The sequence below is a fragment of the Choloepus didactylus genome, chromosome 10, assembly GCF_015220235.1.
Source record: "Choloepus didactylus isolate mChoDid1 chromosome 10, mChoDid1.pri, whole genome shotgun sequence".
In the NCBI taxonomy this organism is placed as follows: domain Eukaryota; kingdom Metazoa; phylum Chordata; class Mammalia; order Pilosa; family Megalonychidae; genus Choloepus; species Choloepus didactylus.
The window spans coordinates 81,609,913-81,628,161 of NC_051316.1; positions in this window are offsets into that span (position 1 = coordinate 81,609,913).

Genomic DNA, 18,249 nt, shown 5'->3' on the forward strand with positions numbered 1-18,249 from the left:
CTTGTCAACTTGACAGTTATACACATCACCTAAAACCATACTTTATCTCTAAGTGGATAACAATAACAGACATACATTTTGCCTAACAAAACACCACTGTGCAGTGTACAACTGGAAACGCACTAAATCTCTCCAGAATAGGGTGCAAGTCCTTGAGTGACATTAACTCTTAAAATTGATTTCCTTTCGCTTAAATACAGCAAAGTGAACAGTACAGCTCATGCCATATGATAAGGGGATAAGACAAAGAAGAAAGCAAAGATATTTGTTATACAGACAAATACAAACATACTCAACAAAACAAGGAGGAAATATTCATGCCATCATAGTCCTCGTTTCTGTAACTGGTCACGTGGCCATAGTTCATATTTATCACTACCTTCTTCCACTACCCATTCCATGTTCCCTTTACCCTTAGCAAGCACTTCAGCTGGCCATGGTTCTTTGCCTGGTGGGGTGACCCAAACCTTCATTCTGAAGTTTCTTGGCCATTGATAGTCCTGCCTGGATTGGGTTGTTGCAGTTTTCCATTGACTTGAATCACAGGGCATGGTAGTACTAAGAGACACCCTAGGGGATCTCCTGTATTCCAGGAAAACTCTTCTTTACTTCCATTCTGTAGTTGTAGTGCTATTTCCTCTTGATAGTTAGGATCAATCACCCCAGCCAGTACAGTAATTCCCTTCCTTGCCTGTTGATTCAGAGGCATAAGAAGTCCAAGGTGGCCAGGTGGCAGTTTTAATTTCCAGTTCAATGGGATTATTGTTGTGTTTTCTGGTGGAAGCACTCCTCCTTTTGGAACAAAGACTTGTAGACCAGCAGAGCTTATGCCTTCAGGGACAGGAAGCAAAAATTTATCTAGTGGATCACTAGGAGTGATAGTGAGTGGTGTCACTCCTGTTTCCACCCCTTGATTCTTGGACCCATGAATCCTGGCTATGGGAGAAACAGCACCATAGAGTGGACGCTGATTCAGAGCATACACAGCCTCCTGGAGAACACTGCCCCACCCTGCAAGGTATTGCCACCTAGTTGGCACTGTAATTGAGTCTTCAACAGGCCATTCCACCATTCTGTCAACCCAGCTGCCTCTGGATGATGGAGAACATGGTAAGACCAGAGAATTCCATGAGCACGTGCCCATTCCCTCACTTCATTTGCTGTGAAGTGGGTTCCTTGGTCAGAAGCAATGCTGTGTGGAATACCATGACAGTGGATAAGGCATTCTGTAAGTCCACGGGGTGGTAGTTTTGGCAGACGCATGTCATGCAGGGAAGGCAAACCCATATCCGGAGTATGTGTCTATTCCAGTAAGAACAAATTGCTGCACCTTCCATGATGGAAGTGGTTCAATGTAATCAACCTGCCACCAGGTAGCAGGCTGATCACCTAGGTGAAAGGTGCCATATCGGGGACTGAGTGTGGGTCTCTGCTGCTGGCAGATTGGGCACTCAGCAGTGGCCGTGGCCAGGTTGGCCTTGGTGAGTGGAAGTCCATGTTGCTGAGCCCATGCATAACCTCCATCCCTACCACCATGACCACTTTGTTCATGAGCCCATTGGGCAATGACAGGAGTTGCTGGGGAAAGAGGCTGATTGGTATCCACCAAACAGGTCATTTTATCCTCTTGATTAATAAAATCTCCTTCTGCTGAAGTCACCCTCTGGTGAGCATTCACATGGGACACAAGTATCTTCAAGTTTTTTGCCCACTCAGAAAGGTCTATCCACATACCCCTTCCCCAGACTTCTTTGTCACCAATCTTCCAATCATGTTCCTTCCACGTCCCTGATCATCCAGCCAACATCATTATACCTCTTAATTCTGCAAAACTCTGTGAAGGTGTCGAAAACACTGTCACCCAGAGCCTTGCTTCATACAAGAGTATGATTAGGAGAATCAAACGGTGCTATTTTGTGAATCTCCTTTGCCAACTCATGCCATGGACTGTCAGTGCCCTCTTGATTATTGGAAATAGAGTCTTTAGTGCCTTTGAATCTAATCAGAGTATAAAACAAATTGTAAAAGTCCATTTTAAAATTCTGTTTCTCAAGAACCACTCCTGGTACCAAGTTGTATTAGTTAGGGTTCTCTAGGGAGAAAGAATCAACGAGAGGTATCTATTAATATAAGATTTATAAAAGTGACTCACACAACTGTGGGTATGCATGAGTCCAAATTCTGTAGGGCAGTCAGCAAACTGTCAACTCCAAGGAAGATGACCGATGAACTCCTCAGGAAACGAACCGGCAACTTTGAGGAACTTCTCAGGAAATGAACTGGGATCATCGACGAACGTGTTCGATGAACTCCTCAGGAAACGAACTGGCAAATTCAACAAACTCCTCAGGAAACGTTTTGCTGGTCAGCCGAAGAAGAAGTGAAGGTCCTCTATCTGTCTCGCTTAAAAGTCTTCAACTGATTAATTGGATTAAATCCAGCCAACTGCATTCTCTCATTGTGGAAGACATGAGTCTGAGTCATCAGTCACAGCTGCAAACAATTGACTGATGATTTAATAAACCAGCCTGTTGGTTTATTAACCAGCCTCAAACGTCCTCACAGCATTGTTAGGCCAGTGTTTGCTTGACCAGACAGCTGGGTACTATCACCTGGCCAAGTTGACACATGAACCTAACCATCACACATGTTGAAATTATATTTTTTGTATGCTGGGTTAAATAATTATTATTGAAATGAATTATGGCAGTTTATTTTTACTTATTTAATGTGGCTACTAGAAATTTTAAATTCCACATGTGACTCACTTCATATTTCTGTTGGACAGAGACAATGTGAAAATATATCTGAAATATAAGTGAAAAAAGAAAGTTACAAAGCATTATGTGCAAAAGGATCCCATGTGTATTACTTACATATTCACACATACATACACACAGAGGCATGTATTGACCAGAAAATATCTGGCATGATACACAAGATATCCTTAATCTGGGGGAGTGAGAGGAGATGGTGAAAGAGATGAGGGGGACCTTATTTATACTTAATATACTTTTAGACATTATTTTAATTTTTACCATAAGCATATTTGACTTTTATAAAAAAAGCTAATTTTTAAAAAAAGTTCCAACATTAAAGTGTAGAATTCACTTTTCATTTAATTCTAAAATTATGTAACTTTATTTTGTCTTATAACTTCTATAATAAAGTCATTTTGACAGGTCAATTATCTTTCAGAATTCAAAGTAAAATCATCAAATTATCCTGGCTTTAAGTAAAACAGATGGAAAAATAAGTTTGTTTCTTTCCTTTCTTAAGATGGATGGAAAGTGTCTTCAGTTTGATTTACAGCCCCCCACCTTGATGATACCCAGCTTTCTGTTTGATGTCCTTCCCCTATTTACAATTTCCCAGTAGTTGCACACTGTCTTCAAGATGAGTCCAAACTCATCATGACATTCCAGGCTCTCCTGAATCTGGCCTTACCTACATCACTGGCCTTATCTCCCAGGCTCTGTTCCAGGCTGAATGAGCTACTAAGTTTCCCAATGGCCATGCTTCTTCTATCTTTGTTCAGACTGTTTCCTCTATCTGGAATGCTTTCCCTCTCTCACCCCTCTCCTCATCTCAACTAACACAGCATATTGCTATTCTTCCTTCAAGACTTGGTCCCAGTATGTGTTATCCCCAAATCTTTTTTAACATTATACCACCCATCCATCCCCATTCCCCCCAAACTTCAACCCAGGATGGATGCTCACAGAGCTCCCCAGGCACACCATTATCTTGGTACTCCCTATTCTTATATTATAGTTGCTGTCTTTTCTCTGCCTCCACCCTTCCTCCATAGAAGACAGTTGGTTCCTTGAAGGCAGAAACCATTTTTTCTCATCTCTGTGTTCTCAGCATCTGGTATAAAGTAAATGCTCAATAAATATTGGATCCATGAATGAAGTGCAATTCAGTGCAGCCAATAAATAAATACGTTTTGAGAACTTAATTTATGCTACTCACTGTATTGGGTGCTGGCAGTTGAACTGATTAACATTGGTGTTGCCTCTGCTCACAGTGGAGCTCACAATCTAATTGGTGAGACAGACATATTAACAGAGAACAAAAGACACATTAACAGAGAACAAGACAGATAACTGTATTATTGCTAAGAATGAAGAAGTTCCATTCTAGAGAGAGAAGACTCATCACTAGCTATGGCAAATGAAGGCACGGACACTGTAGCTGTTAGCTATTGCTACTGTACAAACCCGTCCAAAACTCAGCAGTATAAAATAACATATAAGTATCATAATTCATGATTCTGTGGGTTGCTTCAGAAATTCTTTTGATCTAAGCTGGCTCCGCTGATTTCTGTGATCAGCTGGTGGCTCAGCTAGACCTGGATAGTTTATTATGGCCTCAAGAAAAAGCAAAGCCCAATGTACAAACATTTGACAAGTCTCTGTTTACATTATATTTGCTACTGTCCCATTGGCCAAAGCAATCATATGACTAAGCCCAGTGTCAACAAGAGAGGGGACTTCCCAAAGGCATGAATATAGGGAAAAGAATTACTGCTGTCATTTTTGCAGCCTACCACTATATGCACATATACATGGAAATAACACAGTCCCGTATGATAATAGATTAATCAAATGTCAATGATTATAGTGTAGACTGAATCTGAAAGAACTGGAGTCATTTGGCAGGCGAATTTGTAGGTAAGGGGAATTAGACCAAGGGGAGGGTCACAGAATGGTGAGAAGAAAAATCTCAGTCTTAGATACTCTGCTCACCTGGGCATTAATTTATTCAACACATTTATGTTGTTTCTACTATATGTCAGGCATTATGAAAAGCACTGGATATATGAAGATCAGTGAAAAAGAGTCTTCCTCATAAGCTTACAGTCTGATTAGGGGAGGAAGAAGACAGACAATAAAAATGTGAAAACAAAGTAATTGCCAAATGTGAAGGGATACAAAGAAAGTACACAGGGTCATGGGATAGAAAATAATGGAAGTTGGAAGAAACTATTTCAATACAGTGGTAAAGGAATACCTTTCTGAGCAGATCACATTTCAGCTGACTCCTTACGAATGAGAAGGAATCAGCTATTCAAAAAAAAAAAAAGCAGGGAAAGGACCATTTCATGCAGGAGAATGGGATGTACAAAGGGGTCAAAAAGACTCTTGTGACTAAAAATTAGTGAGCAAGGGATAAATGGTATGCAAGGGAGCTGAAAAGGTAAACAGGGCCTTGTAAGGCAAAGAATGAAATGCAATCGGGACACATTGCAGGATTTTAAGCTAAGCTGATTACTTTTCAAAAAATACCTCTCCAACATTATGTTTAGCAAAATAAGCCAAAAACAAAAGACCAGATATTGTATGGTCTCACTAATATGAACTAACTATAACAAGCAAACTCTGAGAATTAAAGTTGAAAACAGAGGTAATCAGTAGATAGAAAGAGGGCAGAGACTGGGCAATCAATGCTTAAGGAGTACAGAACGTTCAATAAGGTTGATTGTAAAGGTTCAAAAATGTATAGCACAATATTGTATGATGGTAGTACAATACTGTAAGTGCAATTAACAAAGCTATGTATGAGTATAGTTGAAAGAGGAAGGCTAGAGGCATGTATGTCATCAGTAAGAAAGTTAGAGGATAAAAACTGGGACTGTATAACTTAGCAAAACCTAGAGTGGACAATGATGGTGGTTAATTGTATAAATATTAGAAAATTAGAACAAACATACATCACTATTACAAGATGTTAATAATAGGCTTTTATATGGGAAAAATATAATTAATGTAAACTAAGGTCTATAGTTATCACTAACTTTGTAATATTCCTTCATTAATGATAACAAAGGCACTATACCAAAGCTAAATGTCAATAATAGGGGGATGTAAGGGGTATGGGATTTTTTTCTTCTGAAGAAATGAGAATGTTCTCATATTAACTGTAGCAGTGAATGCATGACTATGTGATTATACTAAGAGCCACTGAGTGTGCACTTAGGATATACTGTATGGTGTGTGAATAAAACTGTTAAAAAAAAAAAAAAAGACGTCTTTCAAACTGGATATTCAAATGCAAAGGAATGAATATCTCACACCATATACAAAAATTAACTCCAAATGGATCAAAGACCTAAATATAAGAACCAAGACCATAAAACTTCTAGAAGAAAACACAGAGAAACATCTTCAGGATCTTGTGTTAAGCAATGGTTTCTTAGACTTTACACCCAAATCACAAGCAACAAAAGAAAAAAATAGATAAAAGGGACCACATCAAAATTTAAAACTTGTGTGCATCAAAGAACTTTACATGAAAGTGAAAAGACAACCTACTCAATGGGAGAAAACATTTGGAAACCACATATCTGATACTGGTTTTATATCCAGAATACATAAAGAAATCCTACAACTTAACAATTAAAAGAAAAACAAACCATTTAAAATACGAGTAAAAAGACTAGAATAGACATTTCTCCGAAGAGGATATACAAATGTCCAAAAAGCACATGAAAAATGCACAACATCTTTAGCTATTAGGGAAATACAAATCAAAACCACAATGAGATACCATCTCATACCCACTAGAATGGCTATTAAGAAAACAGAAAATAATAAGTGTTGGAGAGGATGTGGAAATAGGAACACTCATTCATTGCTAGTGAGAATGTAAAATGATGTAGACACTGTGGAAGAGTTTGGCAGTTCCTCAGAAAGCGAAGTACAGAATTATCATATGACCCAGAAATCCCACTTTGAAAAGAATTGAAAGCAGGGTGCCATTATTCACAGTTGTCAAAAGATGGAAGCATCCTAAGTGTCCATCAATCGATAAATGGATAAACAAATGTGATATATATATACAATGGGATATTATTCAGCACTATAAAGGAATGAAGTACTGATACATGCAATAACATGGAAGAACCTTGAAGAGCTCATGTTGAGTGAAATAAGTCAGACACAAAAGGACAAATATTTTACGATCTCACTGATATGATATGGAACAATTAGAATAAGCAAACTCAGAGTCAGAATCTAGGATATAGGTTAACGGGCTGGGCTGGGGGTAAGCAATGGGGAGTTAATGCTTAAATTGTACAGAGTTTCTATTTGGGTTGATTGTAAAGTTTTCATAATGGATGGTGATGATAGTAGCACAATATTGTTAAAGTAATTAGCAGCACTGAATTATGTATGTGGATGTGGTTAAAAAAGGAAATTCTAGGTTGTATAAATGTTACTAGAATAAAAATTTAAAAACAACAAAAGAAAGAAAGAAAGAAAAGAAAAGAAAAGAAAAAAGACTTCTCCAGAGCCTATTCAAAACAAGTAGATTGATTGGGAGATGATTTAGGTAACAGATGATAAGAGCAAAGATTTGAACAGTGGCAGCAGAGAGTGTAAGAAGTGAATTATTTGAGATATATTTTAGATAGGATTGAGGGAACAGTAACGGAAAGGAAGAGGGAAAAAAAATCAAGGATACATTCCAGGTATTTGGCTTGAGCAACTGGGAGGAGAATGGTAGTATCATGACTAAAATGAAAAAGATGAGTTTGGTGCTTACTACATTCTAGTGTGGGAGACAGACAAGTAAGTAGATGTTTGTCAGATAGTAAAGAGCACAGTAAGGAGAAACAAAGCAGAATAATGGAATAAAGAGTGATGGGAGCTGCTTCTATTAGATGGACTGGAAGTGAGAGCGCAAGCTCTTTAGGTGAAGAGCATTCTACTTACAGGCAACAGAAACACAAAGGCAACTGAGACAGTAAAAGAAAAGGAGGGTCCCTGGACTGGAGTGGGCTGGAGGAAGAAAAGGAGAGAGATAGCCAAGGCAGTTCATGTAGGGCCTTAGAGACCAAGATAAGGACTTTGTTTTTAATCCCAAATATTATGAGAAACCATTGCAGGATTTTGAAAGGAGGAGTAATGTGATCTGACTATGTTTTTAAAGGGTCAGCCGTGGTTGCTGGAAGGAAAACAAACTGCAGGAGTGCAAGGATGGAAGCAGAGTGACCAGGTAAGAAGCTGCAGCATTAGTCCAAGTGAGAAATGATGGCTTCTTGGACTAGGATTGTAGCAGTGGAAGTGGTAAATTTGTAGGATAAATTATCCTAAAAGCCCACATAATTTGCTGATGAATCGAATGTAGGGTATGCTAGAGAGAAGCCAAGGAGAACTCCAATTTGTTTAGCCTATGCAGCTGTGTGAATGGCAGTGCCATCTATTAACCTGGGAACACTGGAGGAGTGGCAGATGTGGGGAAGGAAATCAAGAGTATACTCATCTGCTTGCTGATAAGCATAGTCCACAGGCAGTGCTTCTCAAACATTAATGTGCACTTGAATAGCCCAAGAGGTCTTGGTAAAGTGCAGATTCTGATCCAGTAGGTCTGAGACTGCATTTCTAACAAAGTGATGCTGATGCTGCTGGGTCCACAGAACTTACTTTGAATAGCAAGTCATTAAAGAACAAGAGATGAAGGGGAAAGGAGGATACTGAAAAAGGAAAATCCTTACTGAAGTGAGGGGTTAACCTAGAACAGTAGTTCTCAAACTGTGGTCCACAGGCCAGCAGCATCAGAACCACCTGGGAACTTGTTAGAAAAGCAAATTCTCAGGCCTCACTCAAGACCTTGGGAATCAGAAGGCCCAGCAATTGATGGTTTGACAAACCCTTCAGAGGAATCTGATGCATGCTGAAGTTTGAGAACCAGAGGCCCATAGGAAGAGGGCTTCCTCCATTGAGATGGAGAATTGGATAGTGTGATAGATTGCAAACCTTACAATCCTTCACTTTCCCCAATATTTACACCTTCTACAATGTGAGTCAGCAGCTCCTCCCAACAACAATAGAGTCTATTTCCCCCTCCCCTTGAACGTGGCCTGGCCTTATAACTTTGCTTTAGCCAACAGAATGGCATGGAAGAAATGGTGTGCCAATTTGGAGCCTACACTTCGAGAGTCTTGCACACTTCTGCTTGCTCTCTCTTGGACTCCTGTGACTAGCATGTAAACAAGTCCAGGATAGCATGGTGGAAGATGAGAGGCCACACAGAGCCCAGTAATCCCAGCTGAGGACATCCTAGATCAGCTGACCCACCAGTTGACTGAAGACACAGGAGAGAACCAATCAACTTCAACTGGGCAGGCAATCCCTCTAATAATTAACACGCTGAAAGTATTGTTTTTGGTAAACAGAGTTTGTGTTTGCCTGAGGCTGGCCCTGAGGAAAACTACCCAGCCAATCACTGAAAGAGAGTTTAGAGAGAAGTGGCAAGATTGAGGAGGAAAAGGTATGAAATAGCTATTGTACTAAATGGCAAAGCAAGAATACTAAAGAATGCAGTCAACCTGTCCACTAATAGTGTATACTGTATGAAGGTAAGGTTTGTGATTATGTTTTCATAGTGAACAATTCTGCAGTTACTGATTTCCTTCAGGAACACTCAGCAGGATGGACGCAGTCACAACTGAAGAGTTGGGTTCATCCAGACTGAGGTTTTACTAGATAATGGGTCAGTAAACTATAGCCTGTGGGCCAAATCTGGCACATGGTCTTTGTACAGCCCAGAAATTAAAGTGTTTTAACATTTTTAAAGGGTTGTAACAAAAAAAAAAAAAAAGTACATGAGACTATATACAACCTGCAAAGCCTAAAACATGTACTATCTTGCTCTTTACAGAAAGTTTGCTGATCCCAGACTAGATGAATGAGGCAAGGAGAAGAGTTAGAAGGTGTTGCAAGGGAGTGATTGAAACATAATCCAGGAAATTATAGCTGGACATGAAGGGCAGTGAAGAGAAGGAGGGTGCCTGCCAGAAAGAGCAGGGCCAAGAGACTGCAAATATATCCTGAAAGTCATATTAGAAATTCTTGGAGGCAGCCTACCCTGTTCTACTCAAGAGCAGGTATTCCTGGTATAATAATCATATGAAGGTAATCCTTTCCTTCCTCATTCACCTCGTCTGCTTATATTCTACTGTGTGCAGGGCACTGCATCAAGTATAGGAGATGCAATACAAAATGGAAGAGGTGATGAAAGAACATAAAGGACGAATAGGAAACACTTCTTGGTTTCCTTTGAAAGTTTCTTTTCTTTTGCCAGTCACCTTAATGCTGTGTTCCTTAGAATTCTCACCTATGGGTGCTTTTCTTCTTGTTCTACCTTCTCTTTCTGGGAGATCTCATCCATGCCCACAGCCTCACATGACTCCTAAATCATCTCTCTAGCCCCAATCTCTCCTCTAAGATCATCACTCCTATTTCCAGTACCCACTAGAATTCTTTATCTGGATAGGTATGCTCTAGCCCATGCTATCTAATAGAATTTTCTGTGATGATCAAAATGTTCTATGCCAGTACTGTCCAATCTAGTGCTGCTAGCCACATGAGCACTTGAAATGTGGCTAAGACAACTGAGGAACTGAATTTTAAATTTTATTTGCTTTGAATTAATTTAAGTCTAAATAGCCACATAAAGCTTGTGGCTACTATATTAGACAACACAATTCTAGACAGCTCAGTCTCAACCTGAACTCATCTTCCTCCCCAAACTACCTCTACTCCTGTACTTCTTATCTTGGATATTGAGATTGCCAAGTACCCACTCCGATACGGGAAAAAAAAAAAAAATCCCCGATTTTTCCCTCTCCCTCATAGCCCACTCCTATCCTTGTCGTACCCAAATCTCGTACCTCAGAAATCTCTTGAATCCCATATCTCCTGAGGATTCCTGTTGTCACTGTACTTGTACAGGACCTTGTTTTCTTTTATGAGTTTCTTATACAGTCTCCTTACTGAAGCTCTCCCTGATCCAAACTTTCTTCTACACTGATGCTAGTTATTTCTCAAGAACAAATCCAACTATTCTGCTCCTACCTTCTTTAAAATTCCTGTTGGCTCCATCCTTTTCATCCTTATATCTCCAGCACCTAACACAGTCTTGGACCATATGTACTCAGTGTTTGAAGAATAAATGAATTTTACATATAGAAAAACAAAGCTATAAATATCCTCATGCCTAAGGAGAGAACTGTTTACCTTTTTAAAGTGCTAAGATGGTCATGTAGATAAGCAAGAGTCGATCTACTCAGGCAAATACTGGATGATACCTAATTTTGCCCTCTTTTACCTATAGAAAAAAAATCATCCAGTGTTCTGGCAGGTATCTCAGTTGCAGCTTCTACAGAGATGGATTTATACTTTGAACTTAGCCTACCTTGAATTCCATTTTCGTTGCCTCTTGCTTTTCTCAGGCACTAACCCAATGGTATTTATCATTCCCCAATATCCTTGCAGGTAAAGTAGGAAAGACTTACTCATTTTCATGGCATTTGTACCAACTAATCTTACTGTACTTTTTAAAATGGCCATATCCCACTGACTGTTCTCCAATACCTAAGTGATTCAGTTATTCACTAAAAACCCAGAATGAGGAAACAATCATTTATTCAGCAAATTTTGATTGTCTTCTCTGTGCATGTGCCTGCTGCTACAGAGGAATAAAAGTATAGCTTAGAAGACAAGATGTAATACCATGACACAACTACCATCTTCTCTACTCTGTATCTCCCACCATCAAAGTCTCTTCCATGTCAAGGACACCGAATGCATACTATATGTCCAACATTAGTTTTTGGATGCTACCATGGCAAAAAGAGATCTCAAATCTTGGTGTCCCTACAAATTTAAATATTTCATCTCAGGCAAGGCCTCACACTATTCAGCAGTTCTTAGTTAATCCTCTCTCCCATGCCCCTCCAGGGCTGTCACTTATCCACTACTTCTCTGCTTAAGCCCAATCCCACTCAGGACCCATTCTTTCTATTCATGGAGAATAGAAGCTTTGGGGCAGGAACTACTTTGTCTTAATGCATCACCCACAGATTTTCCTTTGTTCAGTTTTACCCTCTTCCACTATTGTAGAGTAAGATTTGCCTCTGTTTCTTTCTATCACTGATCCACTTACCTGAGCTCAGAACTTTGCTACATCAGCTGTTGTTCTCCTTTATTTTCAACCTTTCCTTCTCCAGGAGATCCATCCCAAAAGGCTCAAGTCTTCCCTATCATCTTAAATTTTAAAAAAAATAATAAAGCAAACCCTTCCCTTGATTTTATACCCCTCTTGCTTAAACCCTATACTCTTCCTTCATATCCAGTCTTTTAGGAAGAGTAGTTTTAACTCAACACTTCACTTCCTCACCTCTGAATTCTTCCTTAACGTAAAATAAAATTACTCTATTCTACAGAAATTGCTCTCACAGCTAATGACTTCCTTAGCTGGCATGTTGTATGATGTTATAATCTTTTAACTTGTTTCCTTACTTCTAGTCTCAATCCCTCCCTTATTACTACTAGGGATCTTAACACAAATAACAGCTGATGATACTGCTCTGCTCAAAATCCTTCCCTCCTACAGAATCAAACATAGTATTTGCATAATGTTCAATACTTATTGACTACCTACTGTCTCAGCCCCATATCATACCCTGTTACACTTTATACTCCAGCAATTCTTAACTACATCTTCCCAACGGTATCATGTGTCACATATGTGTGCTCATGCAGAGCTATCCCCTCTGCTGGAATGTCATCCTCCTGCCTCCCCCTACCTTGTAGGCCTTGCAATGTCCAACTCACCCTGTGAACCTAAGATCAGCCTCCACCTTCTCCGTTTAACCTTTCCTGACACCTCTGGGCAGGCTTGGTTCATTAGGTTGAGTTTCACTGCACTTTACACATAGGGCCATTGGAGTATAGCACTTTTCTGTACCTGACCCCAAATCATTGCAGTTAGGGACATATCTTAGAATCACTGCATAAATCCAAGCATCTAATGTACAGTGCATGGCAAATAAGCTAAACAAGGTTTTGTTGCTTGATTTCTATCTGTAAAAGTTATCTGTATACAGTTAGGAGACAACATGAATAGCACAGAAAAGTGTGAGTGTGCTGGTTTGAATCTGTTATGTACCCCCAAAAAGACTATGTTCTTTTAATCCATTCTTGTGGGAGCAGATGTATTGTGAGAGGGACCTTTTGGTTAGGTTGTTTCAATTGGGATGTGACCTACCCAATTCAAGGTTGGTCTTAATCCTTTACTGGAGCCCTTTATGAGAGGATAAAAGGCAGAAACACACAGAGGGCAGACAGTAGAGAAACACCCAGACATTTGGAGACAGTCACTGAAACCAGAACCCAGGAGACGCACCAGCAGATGTCACCATGTACTTTCCCATGTGACAGAGGAACACAGGATGCCAGCAGCCTTTTCTGAGAGAAGGTATTCTTCCTCTTAATGTCTTAATTTGGAATTTTCACGGCCTTAGAATTGTAACTTGTAACTTAATAAATCCCCATCGTTAAAAGCCAACCCATTTTCTGGTATATTGCTTTCCGGCAGCTTTAGCAAACCGAAACAGTGAGTCAAGTTCAGAAAAGTGAGGAATCTAGGTAGATGCCTTGTAAGAAGCCAACTGGCTCTTGAAGAGTGCTGGATGTCTAGCGTGGCAGGGGAGTAATTTTCAGGTGATAGCAGAGCATGAATAATGGTTCAGTGGTCAAAATTAATACAGTAAGTTTGAGAGAGAATAAAAAGATCAACCAGGATGCAATAGAGGTTAAAGTCAGAGTCGGATTTTATACCAACTTGCATGTCAAGTAAAAGGAGCTGAACATTTTTCTGTATTAAGGAGGGAGAGAGGGTGTATTTAAGCATAACAAGGTTCGTGTTAACCAAAATTGGTCATTGTTATTGTTATGTGGGAGTTAATGGCAAAGCTGCTTACACAAACTTGGGAAACAAGACGACCCTCAGACTTAAAATATAAAATTAACCAATAATGGATGGAAGCAGAATGCCTCCAAAGTTCCTTAGCAAAGTGGCTGATTCTAGGGAAGGTAAATGATAAGAGGGGTATTCTTGTTATGCCAAAAAATATGGAAGTGCTAAAACATGATGGAGTCTGTTAGAAGGATACAGACATCAGTTAGAAGATGGTCTCACTGGCCCAGTATGGGGGGAAAATTGCATCAAAATAAACAAGGACAGGACTGAATGATAACATATTGACTAAAATAAGAATCCATGGATTCATACTAATAACAGATAAATGGAGAAGGGAAAACACTTACTGAAAAATGCCTCCTAATAAATATGGAAGGAATGATGGAGTTAAAAATGACCATTTTGCAATCACCATAGTAAAAACTGATTAAGGCAAAAAGCACCAACAGATGCTAAATTTAAGCAAGAGAAAGCTTAATGAGGAACAGGATATTATCTCCTCACATATTACTTAGTTAAAAAAGGAAAAAATAATAGATAGTAGAGAAACTAGATAACTTAACCAAGTGATCAAAACAAACATCACCACTATGGGGAAAATGGACATCATGTGCCTCCAGATATAGATACCCTAGATACAACACCATGTATGCCATATTCCAGCCCAAAATGTACAATCTGAATTGAATCTTGAGGAAAATATCAAACCAAACTTGAGAGACATTCTATAAAATATCTTCTTCAAAAGTGTGAATGTTCCAATTAAAAAATGGGTAAAAGACCTGAATAGACATCTCTCCAAAGAAGATATACAAATGGCCAAAAAGCACATGAAGATGCTCAACATCATTAGCCATCAGGGAAAGGCAAATCAAAACAACAATGAAAGTTCATTTCACACCCACTAGAATGGCTACTGTTAAAAAAAAAACAAGAACAACAGGATATTACAAGTGTTGGAGAGGATGCAGACAAATAGGAACAATCCTTCACTGTTGGTGGGAAAGTAAACTGTTGCAACACTGTGGAAGAATTTGGTGGTTCCTCAGAAAATTAAGTATAGAATTATCATATAATCTGGCAATTCTGCTAGGTATATACCCAAAAGAATTGAAAGCAGGGACTTGAACAGATATTTGCACACCAATGTTCATAGCGGCATTATTCATAATTGCCAAAAGATGGAAGCAACCCAAGTGTCTGTCAACCAAAGAATGGATAAACAAAATGTGGTATATACATAGAATGGAATATTCTTCAGTCATAAAAAGGAATGAAGTTCTGATACTTGCAACAACATGGATAATCTTTGAAGACATCACGCTGAGAGAAATAAGCCAGACACAAAAGGACAAATATATGATCTCACTGTTATGAAAAAATTAGAATAAGCAAACTCAGTCAGAATCTAGAACATGAGTTACTAGGGATGAGATGGGAATAGGCACTAGGGGGTTAAGGCTTGAAATATAGAGTTCCTATTTAGAATGATGGAAATGTTTTGGTAATGTATGGTGGTATGATAGTACAACACTGTAAACGTAATTGCACTGAATTTTATATCTGAATGTGGTTAAAAGGGGAAATGTAAGGTAGGTAAAAATATTTTTAAAATAACCCTAGCGTCCCTGCCACTATGTACCCAATGGTCCATCATTACTACAGACTGGATCCCAGAGCTGAGGTGGAACTTGATTACATAGACTAGGAAGTAAAAGTCTTAACAAGGTTTTACTAAGTGAAAGGTGCAAAGATCATTAATGAGGAAGGAAACGAGGGCTCAGTTGCAGTTCCTTTTTCCCTTTGTTTACACAAGTAAAAGTCATAAAAGTCACAAAATCTCTGCCAACCTGAGATAAAATATAATGTCTCATGGAGTCTGAATCCAGAACAAGGTAAAAGAATATAATGGCTAGAAAAATGTATAGATAGTAGAGCTTCCTGAAAGCAGAAAGCAGGCTTAGCCAATTTTTAAAATCTCTAGCACCTACCCATTCATCTATCCAAGTATTTTTAAACATTTCCTATGTGAAAGGAAATAGTGAAGAGGATATAGCAATTCACCTAGATATAGTTGTCAAAAAACCTGCAGACTGGTGGGAGGTAAGACATTTAGTAATCAACTACAAATTGTGGTAAGACCTTTGAAGGCGTCTGGGGGTTGAGAGCAAGTAAATATGGGGAAATAATGGAGAGTGGCTAAACTGGAAACCTAGTTAACCACAGAATTCAGTACCCAGCAAAAGAATAAACTCCATATATGAAGGCCCTGAAGTAGCAGAGCAGCACCTCTATATACCGGAAACAGACTGGAGTGGCCAGAGCATGAGTGAGAGAAAAGCTAGAGGTGGACCAGAGCCCAATTAGGCAAAAACTTGTAAACCATAACAAGTTGTTGGGTTTTTTTTGTTTGTTTGCCTGCGGGTGTGTGTGTAACTGTCTTAAAGAATAATGGGAGGCTAGAGAAGGATTTTAAGTAAGGGAGTGAAAAAAATTTAGATCTTCTAAATGCTGCATCAATAGTTTGGCATTGTTCACTTACCATGATGTCTTCAAAGTCTTCTATGTTGTATGAGCTTACTTAAATGGAATAATTAGAATATGCAAATTCAGAGTCAGAAATTAGAATACACAGTACCAGGGTCCAGTGGGGATAGGGAATGGAGAGTTAATGCTTAATTGGTAGACTTCCTGTTTGGGGTGATGGAAGCACAGCTGTGAATGTTAATTACCACCACTAAGTTGTACATTTGAAAGTGGTCAAAATGGGAAATCTTAGGTTGTATATGTTATCAGAATAGAAATTTTTAAAAACCATAGAACTGTACAACACAGTGAGCCCTAATATAAACTATGGACTACAGTTAATAGTATAATTATAATATTCTTTCATCAGTTGTGACAAGGGTACCACACTAATGCAAAACGTTAATAGCTAAAACTGTGTGGAGGGGAGAGAGATGCAAACTCTACTTTCTGCATACTTTTGCTATAAACCTACAACTTCCCTAATACAAAAACTTAAAAAAATTTTTTTAAAAGAAACTTTTCCTCTTACTCCTTGGTATTACATGGATTGCCGTAATGATGGAACAAGGAATTGGGAAGGGACTGGTGATATTACCGTGTTACTTCAGTATATTAGCTCTTTGTGAAATCCTCTCTTTCACAGTTATGCTTGGTATGGACAAAGACTTCTGTCAATAAAAGTTCTTAATTAAAAAAAAAAAATGCCAAAAAAAAGAATAAATTGAGGGAGAGATGGGCGTAAAGCAACAGCGGATGCAGGCAGGCAGACCCATTATGATAGTACAGGTGTGAGATCATGGCTACCTAAACTGGATGACAGTATAGACACAATGGTATTAGAAAAATAAACAGGATTTGGTAATTGGATGAAGGGGCCAGGAGGAAAGAGGAATCAAAGACTTGACAATTTGTGACTTGAACACTTAAAAGGATGATGGTGCCATGTATTAAGGTAAGTTTTTAAACGTTTAACTGAAAAACAATGTAAAATCAGAAAGTGGAATAATCTAGCTTTCTCATGCACTTAATATGTGCTAAGAAAAATCACTGAAACTACGAAGTAATTACGTAATTTGAAAGTCTTTTTCTTGATCAACTATAGTCTTTTCACAATTTCTTACTAAAAGCTGCCTACACTCTTATAATTTTAAACCAGGTTCTTACTGCCCTATGATAAATGCAAACCCTAAACACGGCCTACAAAACTTGGTCACATACTCATACTTTGGCTAACCCTGCCTTCTTTTAGTTCTTGGAATATGCTAGGCTCTCTTTCTGCCTTTGGATCTTTGTACATCTTTTTCTTTGCTAACAGCAGCTCTATTCCTAGTTAATGACTACTTGTGTTCAGGATTGCAATTTAACCATCATTTCCACCTGAGATCTGGTCCCCATTATATACTCTTATACTAAATTATACTTTCTCTTCAGAGAACTTATCATAGTTTGTAATGTTACATTTATGTAAATACCTAGAGTATAGAACCCACCACACAGCAGGCATTCCAATATCTGTTGAATAATGAATGAATATGAGAGCAAGGCAAATTGAAGGCTAAATTTAGATTTAATTCAAACTCTGCTATTCATTGGCAATCCTACATCAGGCTAGATGTAGAGCAATTTTATCATCTTTAAAAACAGAATAAAATATAAACATAGTCATTTTGTATAAAAGAACTACCAATGTAAAAGAAGTATGGCAAGGGTTGTTTTTGTTTGTTTTTAGCAAGGTAAATGCTATATAACTATGTGATGGAGACAGAAAGCAATTAAGATACTCTTCATAATCAGATTAAAGAACTAAAACAATCATTAAAACTGTGAGGTTAAATGCAGATCACCTGAAACTCAGTATTTATGACACAATTAAATATCCTTAGCTATTTTCAAGTTTTAGCACCACTATGTAAAAAAAGAAATACTGCACAGGAAAATTTCCAGATC